The sequence below is a fragment of the Galeopterus variegatus genome, unplaced genomic scaffold (assembly GCF_000696425.1).
Source record: "Galeopterus variegatus unplaced genomic scaffold, G_variegatus-3.0.2 Scaffold1208, whole genome shotgun sequence".
NCBI lineage: Eukaryota > Metazoa > Chordata > Mammalia > Dermoptera > Cynocephalidae > Galeopterus > Galeopterus variegatus.
In genome coordinates, this window is record NW_007727319.1 from 162 (window position 1) to 10,481 (window position 10,320).

At 40.2% G+C, this 10,320-nt stretch overlaps 1 pseudogene across 1 annotated transcript; it reads left to right on the forward strand.

The window, feature by feature from the left end:
* The first annotated feature begins 6,347 nt into the window (after nucleotides 1-6,347).
* On the forward strand, nucleotides 6,348-8,076 carry LOC103592739 (annotated as a pseudogene). Its single transcript, XR_550681.1, has one exon. The product of XR_550681.1 is annotated as a heterogeneous nuclear ribonucleoprotein C pseudogene (transcript).
* The last annotated feature ends 2,244 nt before the right edge of the window (nucleotides 8,077-10,320 follow it).

Sequence of the window (10,320 nt, forward strand, 5' to 3'; positions counted from 1 at the left end):
GAATATTCCTGCCCTTGGAGATTTTAGTACATTTCTCCTAGATCCTGCTATGGGCAGTTAGAAGTCTTTCCCCGACTCAGGAAATTCTTGACATTACTCCCCATGCCTCTGTTTCTACTTCTTGGTTTGCCTTGTTGGTTTGACGCTATGCAGTTTTACACATACATGCACACAAACAACATTTACTTGAACTAAGCATTTTCTGAATCTAGTAACTTTACTAAGGTTTAGGGGGGGATATTTTCAAAAAAGGAATTCTGTTGCACAGCCCTTGCTAGGCCCTCCAACCTCCACTGTGTAGTCCCAGTCCCCAGCTACTTCTCTCCAAGGACTTCATTGTCAAGAGAAAACCGTCAAAAGTTTCCTTTTTGCTTTTCTCTCAGGTTCACACCCAATCTCACAATATTGCAGAGCAGTGGTTCTTTAAGTGTGGTCCCCAGACCAGCAGAACCAGCATCACCTGGGAACTTATTAGAAATGCAAACCTTCAGATCCCTGTTCAGGCCAACTGATTCAAAAACTCTGGGTGTGGGCCTCAGTAATCTTCGTAACAATCCCTTCAGGTGATTCTGACGCACTCTAAAGTTTGAGAAGCAATGTAGAAGACTTTTTTAAAAAAGCCTATCAAGGAAAAAGTAAGCCAGAGAACATTCATTTATCCTAATATAGATACCTGCTACTATCATCCCCCTTCTTTTGGTCACTGCTTTTTGTTAGGTGGGGTGTGTTGATGTTACTTCTAGAGCCACACAACCCAAGCCCCAAACATGCTCACGGTATGAAATTTTGCCTTTTGGCTTGTCAGTGCCAGGGATTGCCTGATCTTTTCTTTCAACCTTGTTTCTCAGCTAGGACTGAGGGCTTGCTATGTTACAAGGCCTTGAGAGTTGTCATGGACTTGGAGAATTTACAGTGTGGATTTACCCACAGTGAAAGGAGATCTTTGATGAATACTTATTGACGACTTGTTCGTATAGGAGATGGAAACATCTTGAGCTAGGGGAAGAAAAATTACAATAGTCTTATCACAGATCCCAGGACTGAGAAGGGCATTTTAAAGGCCTGAGCTGGGATGCTTGGCCTCTAGGAATCAGGTTCATTCTGAATTATTTTCTTTATGGTACTGCTTTTCGGATTATGCCTAGAAAAACTCCCTCCCCCCCCTTTTTTTTTATACTTCTTTTATCTGTTTTTGTTTCTTGTAAATCTCCCTGGTCCACTTGGATTTTATTTTGACTTGAAGTTACATTAAATATATAAATTTGGAGAGTAGTGTCATCATAATGTCATGTGTTCCATCTGCTTCATCCCATTATTATTTAAATCTTCTATGTCCCTTGGTTTTTATAGTTAGTTCATAAATTACTACACATTTTCAAAGTTTTTTCCTAGATATTTGATACTTTCTTTTTTTACTATTGCAAATAGGATTTTTTTCCATTATATTTTCAAAAGTACCACACTTTCAAAGTTTATCCTTAAATATTTTTGTTTTGTTTTTTGCTATTGCAAACGGGATCTTCTGTCCATTATGTTTTCTAACAGGTTATAAATTGGAGGAAAGTCATTGTTGTAAATGATTGCTATACTTTATAACTCACCACCTTGCTGAACTTTGATTTCTAATAGTTTTTCAGGGGTTTCTCTTGGGTTTTCCTCCTCTCACGAGAAGGCAGTGCTTCTCCGTTGGTGTCTGGGATATTGCAAAGCTCTGTCACTCTAGGAACACACTCTTCTTTGCAGCCTTTTCTTTCCTTCTCTTTTCCTCTAGACCTTTGCATTTTCCAAGTTTCAGTCCTTCAACCTTGTACTCAATGCACAGCCTCTTCCTCGGAGAGTTTAACCACTTTTTAAAAATAGTTTCATCCTCAATGCCAATGACTCCTGAGTCTGTTTTGAGCCTTCACTCTAATTCCGAATGTCGAAAGGGTATTGGATTTTTCTAGGACATCTCAAAATCTGTTTATCTACAACTGAAAAAACTGGTTACTATAGGTTTCCTTTATGTCAATTGTAGTATCCATTTCCTGTGTAAGTTTAAAATTAAAAAAAAAATTAATTCCTTATTCTTCGTTTCCTACTTCCACAAGTCTTTTTTTTTCTTCTTCCAAATGTCCCATACTCATCTACTTTTTCCGTCTAGTCACACTGAGTACAGGTCATTTTCATCCCTCTGGACTATTATGACCACTTGCCAAATGGTTTCCTTGCTCCCAATCTCCCCTTCACTCATTGGTTCATCTATTGAACATTAATTGAGCTTGTCCTATGTGCCAGGTGTGAGGTACAGATCAATGACAGGTGCCCTGCTCTCAATGAGTCCAGATGAATGGGAGAAACAGGTAAACCAACAATCACAATATTGTGGTGGTGTGTGCCATGGCACAAATATAACACCAGGTGCCACCAGAGTATAGAAGAGGAAGGGTTAAGGACAGCTCTCTAGAAGAGGTAATGTTTGAAGATTAGTGTGAATTGGTTAGGAATTTAGCCCTGTGAGGTTGTTAACTCTCTTTGATTAAACTCTTCTTGAGAATTTTTTTCTTCTGAATGCAAATTTTCCACATATTTCATCTTTCATAGCAGATTTTAAGGTTCTTAAGATGCTATTTTCATATTTTAATAATTGTAATTCAAGCATTGAATCAAATTTCAAGGTAATGAATGACTAGTTTTACTAAGAAATTGAATGTCAGGTACTAATTTGCTAAATGTTTTTCTCTGCCACAAATGTATAGTCATATTTCAAACACTATACTGTATAGATTTTTTGTGATAGCATTTTGGAGGTGAACAGGGTTCTCATAGTTTATGATGCTGTCCTAGCCCAACCAGGGACAGACCTGTAATCTGACAAAGTCAGGTTTAATAACCCACTGCAATGAGAGAGACCAGAGGACCAAACAAAGGATAGAGTTAATATAGGATTTGGGGAAGGGTGGATATAAAATTTAAATGAACCAGTATTTTACAGGCTCAAAGCAAAACAGGGCTCATGTAAAAGGGTCAGTGTCAGATCTGAAGTGCAAAAGTGGCCTCAGAGTGTTGTTTTCTTGGAAATTACAAAATTCAGACGTGGAATGTTGTGTCCACACCCCCTTTTTGGCAGCTTTGCATCTGGTTTGTAAATTAGGCTGCTTCTCTGTGTCAAAGTGACTTGGATTCTACAAGCAAAAGTGGAACGTTTTATTCCTATTTGGTATAATTCCAAACAGAAAAGTTTCTTATAATCCTTAATTTTAGGGAACAAAGGTTTTCAGTGAGTAAGAAAGCAGTGGTCGTTCAAAGAAGAAGGTTGTGTTGATACTTTACAGCTGGAATGTGTCATAGGGAGAGACATTCTTGTTAATTTTGTAGCTGCCTTTATCTGTGTCTTTATACTAGTCTGGGCAATGGCAGGGCAGATATTTAACTTTCTCAGTCCCACCAAATTTTTACTTTTTTAATCAATGCTCACCTTAGGGCTGGCCGGTTAGCATAGTTGGTTAGAGCACAGCCTTATAACACCAAGGTCACCGGTGATCTGGTACCGGCCAGCCACCAAAAAGCAAACAATGCTCACATTACAATAAAGCAGGATCCAATGACAAAGGGCCGAGCGGTGTGACGAAGCTGAGCGCTGCGAGCGCGAGCTGCTTGCTTATGCTTATGAAATTGTCCACGATCATCTTTTCACGTATCTGGGCTGTGAATTTGCTGAGAGCCGGACCTTGGAGAGATTCCCTTTGTCCTGCCAGTTCCCGGCACACAATGTTGAGTGAATTCACGGTTGAGTCATCGGGGTTGCTCACTCCCAAGCTTTTACCAATCTGCAACTCTTTCCACAGATCTAAGATGGGGGTAGCGAGCGCCACCTGTCGCCTGACCAGCATGTCTTCAGAATCCCACGGGCTGTAAAAGCGTTTTTGATTCGTGTTGCTGTTTGATTGGCGACGAATGGCGGGGGCGGTCATTTGCATACGTGTCAAAATCGGCTAACTTGAGTCTTCACGCAGAACCTTATGTCACTCTCAGAGCTTCTTGCAGAATACCTGGGGCCTTTAAAAGCAAGGCCTCTCCTTCAGCTGTGGAGGTGTTGCAGCAAAGCTTCCTCTTTGTAAGCTGCAATGGGAAAGTGTGATGATGCTCCCCCGGAACATCCTTAAGTAGAATGCAAACAGTTACACAACAGTCATGGATTTCTCAACTTGGCACTCACAGAGTCTAAACGAAGCAGTCTTGTATTTAAATAAAATTTTAGCCCCTTAGACTACCTTCATTGGTGTGTAGTCCCTCTGTGTTGACGTAGGAGTAACCAACACGAATTACTTTAAAGGCTCTCAGGATAAGTCGCTTTTCCTAAGTCTCTCACTTTTTCCTGGGTTTTTGGGCTTCGTTCCCCAGGATTCCGACGCATGTGCCAGCTTTTGCAGGGCTCTAGGTACTACTGCTAGAGTGGTCTCCTTTCTCCTTTTACTGAGTAAGCTGCTTTATAAAATAACTTCAGCTTTTTTGTTTATTTATTATTTATGACCAGTAAGGGGATCTTAACCCTTGACTTTGTGTTGTCAGCACCACGCTCTCTCAAGTGAGCTAACCGGCTTTCCCTATAAAGGGATCTGAACCCGTGGCCCTGGAGCTATCAGTACCGCACTCTCCCAAGTGAGCCACGGGCCAGCCCTAACTTCAGCTTTTAAGAATTCAGCTTCTGTTTCAAAGTTACTTTATTGAATCAAATGTAGCGGTCCCTGCTTATTAACCATTTACACCCACAATATAACCATAATACATCAGTTACCAAGGCAGCTTTCTACTATACAACGATATAATAAATAACTCCTAGGGAAGACCGCAGTTTATCAAAATATACCACGTGCCTTCAGTAGCTTTTACCTGGAGATTCCTAGAGAATATTTCATAAATGCTTCAGATCGCGTGATATGTGCCCTTCCCCAATGTCCTGAATAAAAGAATGACTTTCATGTTTTAGGTAATGCAAAAAACTTTGCTCTTTATCACCACAACTATCTTAACTTTTAAAAAGTTTTAATTTTTATCAAGTTAATATATAAACAGTTTAAAAAATAAAATAGTACTAAAAAGCAGCAAAAACAGCATTTCCTTACCCTAGCCATGATCCTGCTGCTCAGAGGCACCTACTTCCAATATAGTTGCTTTTTCTGGTATTCTCTTCTACCTAAACAATATACTTATACTGCCGATTCTTGATTTATCAACTTTAGATACTAATGTTTACTTTCTATTATGGTCAACAAGAACCTGGAGTTCTCTTATACCTTGCCTCTTCCCAATATGAATATGGCACAGGATTTCTTTTTAAAATCAGTGATAGCCTTATTGTGATGAACTAAGCAGCGTAAGATGGTTACAATTCCTTTCTTATACATTTTGTTTTTCCTGGAGTTAAAAATTGCCTTTGCTCTAATTTGCTTAATTTTCTTGAACATTTAAACATGTTTTTCCACATCCTCCAGCTGCCTCTCAATGAATCTTTCTATCAGATCATCTCCCTTCCATGTTTTCTCTCCCAGAAAAGGTCTCTCCTGGAGGCCTCATCTTTACTCCAGTCTCTCTCTAGCTCTGCTACTCACTTGCCGTTCTGGGACTTTCCTTTTGCCATGATAAGCAGAATTCTTTTTATCTCTGTCCAAATTGGCTCTTATTTCTTGGATTCCATATATCTTCCTCATTTTTTGGCTAAAGCCCTCATTTTTTCCCCCCTGGAGTACATCCTCCAATACCTGCTCTGAGTAAGGATGTATGGGATCTTACATGTGAAGGTGAGTTTATTCTTTTATCAAATTTAGTTGGTAGTTTGACCAGTTAAGAATTATGGGTGAAAAATAATTGTCACTAAGAATTTTGAAGGCATTGCTCCCTGATAGCATCAGGGTTGCTATCAGAAGTCTGATGCCATTTTGATTCCTTTTCTTTGTGTGTGACAAAAGTAGATGCTGTCAGCGCCTGTCCATAACCCCTCCACAGTCCTCATTTCCTGCATGCCAGGGCTTCTTACCGTAAGTGCCCCTGAAGCTCTGCCAAGGGCTCTGTCTAGCCCTGGGTGTCTGTGCAGCTCATGCACATTGCAAGCTGAAGTGCCAGGCAGTTTAATGCCTTCAGAGTAGCCCTCGACCAATAAGGAAAGAACTTGGTGGTTAATATCCCTTGGGTGGGGCAACTCTGAGGTGTGTTCTACACTGTCTCCCAAAAAATCCCTCCTGGGACTGAGCCCTAGTTGCCCACATATGTAACCTGCACATTAACCTTCTTTTCTTCCCCTATTTCACTTACCACTTTATTAATATTCCTTTCAGTTTGCCTCCCAAATAAACTACTTGTAGATTTTGTGAAGAGACGAAGGCTGAGCGGTCGTTGCAGCGCTGCGGACTTCAAGCAGCGGTCAGCTTGTCTACTAGAACCCGGGAGCAGGAGATTCAGAATCAAATCTCTTCTCCCTTCACCTTCCTGTGAGATTTTTTTGATCTTCAGCTACACTTTGTGTGAAGAACCTTATCATCAAACACAATGGCTAGTAATGTTACCAACAAGACAGATCCTCGCTCCATGAACTCCCGTGTATTCATTGGGAATCTCAACACTCTAGTGGTCAAGAAGTCTGATGTGGAGGCAATCTTCTCGAAGTATGGCAAAATTGTGGGTTGCTCTGTTCATAAGGGCTTTGCCTTCGTTCAGTATGTTAATGAGAGAAATGCCCGGGCAGCTGTAGCAGGAGAGGATGGCAGAATGATTGCTGGCCAGGTTTTAGATGTTAATCTGGCTGCAGAGCCAAAAGTGAACCGAGGAAAAGCAGGTGTGAAACGATCTGCAGTGGAGATGTACGGCTCCTCTTTTGACTTGGACTATGACTTTCAACGGGATTATTATGACAGGATGTACAGTTATCCAGCACGTGTTTCTCCTCCTCCTCCTATTGCTCGGGCTGTAGTCCCTTCGAAACGACAGCGTGCATCAGGAAATACCTCACGAAGGGGAAAAAGTGGCTTCAATTCTAAGAGTGGACAGCGTGGATCTTCCAAATCTGGAAAGTTGAAAGGAGATGACCTTCAGGCCATTAAGAAGGAATTGACCCAGATAAAGCAAAAAGTGGATTCTCTACTGGAAAGCCTGGAAAAAATTGAAAAGGAACAGAGCAAACAAGGAGTAGAGGTGAAGAATGATAAGTCAGAAGAGGAGCAGAGCAGCATCTCCCTGAAGAAAGATGAGACTAATGTGAAGATGGAGTCTGAGGGGGGTGCAGATGACTCTGCTGAGGAGGGGGACCTACTGGATGATGATGATAATGAAGATCGGGGGGATGACCAGGTGAAAACCATGCTGGAGTTGATCAAGGATGATGAAAAAGAGGCTGAGGAAGGAGAGGATGACAGAGACAGCGCCAATGGCGAGGATGACTCTTAAGCACATAGTGGGGTTTAGAAATCTTATCCCATTATTCTTTACCTAGGCGCTTGTCTAAGATCAAATTTTTCACCAGATCCTCTCCCCTAGTATCTTCAGCACATGCTCACTGTTCTCCCCATCCTTGTCCTTCCCATGTTCATTAATTCATATTGCCCTGCGCCTAGTACCATTTTCACTTCCTTTGATGCTCCTAGTAGTTTTGTTAAGTCTTGCCCTGTAATTTTTGCTTTTAATTTTGATACCTCTTTATGACTTAACAATAAAAAGGATGTATGGTTTTTATCAGCTGTCTCCAAAATAATCTCTTGTTATGCAGGGAGCACAGTTCTTTCCATTCATTCAAGAGTTCAGTAGTTGCTTCCCTAACTGCAAAAGCAATCTCATTTAGTTGAGTAGCACCTGAGAGCAGCTTTGAGTTAGAAGTATGTGTGTTATACCCCACATAGGAGTGCTGTGTGGGGCTGTTCAAAACAAATGTAACAATGTATTTTTGTGAATGAGAATTGGCATGTCAAATGCATCCTCTAGAAAAATAATTAGTGTAATAGTCTTAAGATTTGTTTTCTAAAGTTGATACTGTGGGTTATTTTTGTGAACAGCCTGATGTTTGGGACCTTTTCCCTCAAAATAAGCAAGTCCTTATTAAACCAGGAATTTGGAGAAAAAAACAAAACAAAAACAAAAACAAATAAACTACTTGTACTCAAATCCTAGAATCTAGATGTGCTTCTGGGAATACCTAACCTAAGACAGGACCTGTATTCTACTTCCCTTCTCTTTTTTTCCTTGATGTTCTGAAATTTCACAGTGTGTTTTTAACTTTTTTCTTTTAAATCCGTAGAATGGGTCACTCAGGTGACCTCTCCAATCTGGATCTTCAGTTGTAGAAGTGTTTCCCTTAAAATTTCTTTCCCATTAGGCTGTGTTCTCTTTTAGCATCTCTTATTTGTTGGATGTAGGATCTTATGAATTTATCCTTATTCTTTTATGTTTTCTTAAGAAAATCAAACGGTATTTTTTTCCATCTGTTTACTTTATTCTAGCCAGGACCAGATCTTGTTCAACTCTGTCATTTTGTCTTTTCTGAGAGATTTCCTCAACTTCGTCTTCTAGTATACTTATATTGATTTTTATTTAGGCTCTTTTGTTCATTCAATACATGGATATCTTTTTTTTTTCCTGATTGTTACTTTTATAACATCCTCTTCCTGTTTTTTGAATGTTATTTCTTTCATGACTCTGAGATATAGGTACAAAGTCTTCTTCTGCTTTGAGTTCTTTCTTTCGTTGTTTGGGTGTCTGACTTTCATGTAGGAAGCTTCCCACATACATCTAGTGATCCTTGACTGTTCATTCATACTGAAGGATGAAGCACTAAGCCGACTGGAAATTCTGTATGTCTGAATGGGGCTTGTTGGTTGGTGAGTTTTACTGTGGTGGAAGGGCTTAAGGGTCTACTATTTAGGATCAGAAATTTTGTTTAATCCCTCTCTTTTCACTCAATGCCCCACTCTGTGCTGTACCTAGTATTCCAAGCCTAGAATTTCTCTGGTTCAATATTTCCAGAGATTAAATTTCCTGTTTCCTATAAGGTTGGGAGAAAGCAAAAGTCACCTAGCTTTCCAAGGTAGTGGTAGGACCTGGTGTCAGAGAGCTCCTTATACATCCTTTCAACCAATTCTCTTGTCCTCAGCCTCTCATGTCACTCTCTCACCCACCCAGCAGTACCTACTAGTTCCAGTGCCTGAAGTGGCCCTAAAGTTCTCACCTTTGGCTTTTCCTATGTACAGAATATTAAGAGAAATGATTGAACTGAGGAAATTGTTATATTGGCAACATTTCAAGATTTTAAATACCATACATTGCTTTATCTTATGTCCTATTTCAGAATCTCATCATCTATTACCTGAACCTCATTCCACAAATTATGCCCCATTTAATCTTAATGTCCTGGCCAGTATTAATAGGTAGTCTACAACAACAACAAAAACAACAACAAAGATGCTTTGGTCAAACAAGTTTGGGATGCATTGGGTCAAGCAAAGTTATATTTTTACTGCAGGACTTCCAAGAGAAAGTTAATATGGTAATGTGCATTATAACTCTCAAGAAGACCTCTCTGGCCCTTTTCTTCTGAGGAATACCAGTGTTCCTCGGAATGTACTGGGCAGTCCTGAACTGTATCATTTTAATAACTTCCTAATGGGGTTTTCTCCTCTAGTCTCTCTTATCTTAATCCATTCTTTACATTGCTTTTATTTCTAACTCATAAAGCTAACCTTGGAACTTCATTTCTCATAAATCTTCCCCATTTTCATGAAAAATACAATCCAAACTCTTAAGGCCCTCCATGTTTTCAGCCCTACAGATTTTCCTATCTACTCTTTGGTGGCTGGCCAGTACAGGGACCCAAACCTTTGACCTTGGTGTTATAACACTGTGCTCTAACCAACTGAGCTAACCCTCCAGCCCCCTACCCACTCTTTGAACATTTGCCTCATGCACCTACGTGTTTCAGCCAAGTTGATCACAAGTCTTACCTCAGGCTCATAGAATAACTGAAAGGTCCTTTTCCTGCTCTTCCTATTGCAGTTGCCACACAAGTTGGAATAACTCCCTCCCTCCTAGGTGTGTTCACTATTTTGCTTGTGACTCTGTTAGAACTATTGCATTCAGCCTTTTAGCTTCTTGTCTCACTGGTAGGGTTGAAATCCCCTGAGGGCAAGACAATATCTTTCTCATCTCATAATTCTAGCATGTGTCTTGTATTGGGTAAATGCTCAAAGAAAATTCACTCTAAACGAATCAGAAATTAAAGTGCTTTTTGGGGGTCTAATCTGAAACAATAAGAGGTAGCTATAGTAAACATTATTGAGGAATGGATTGATATATTTCTAG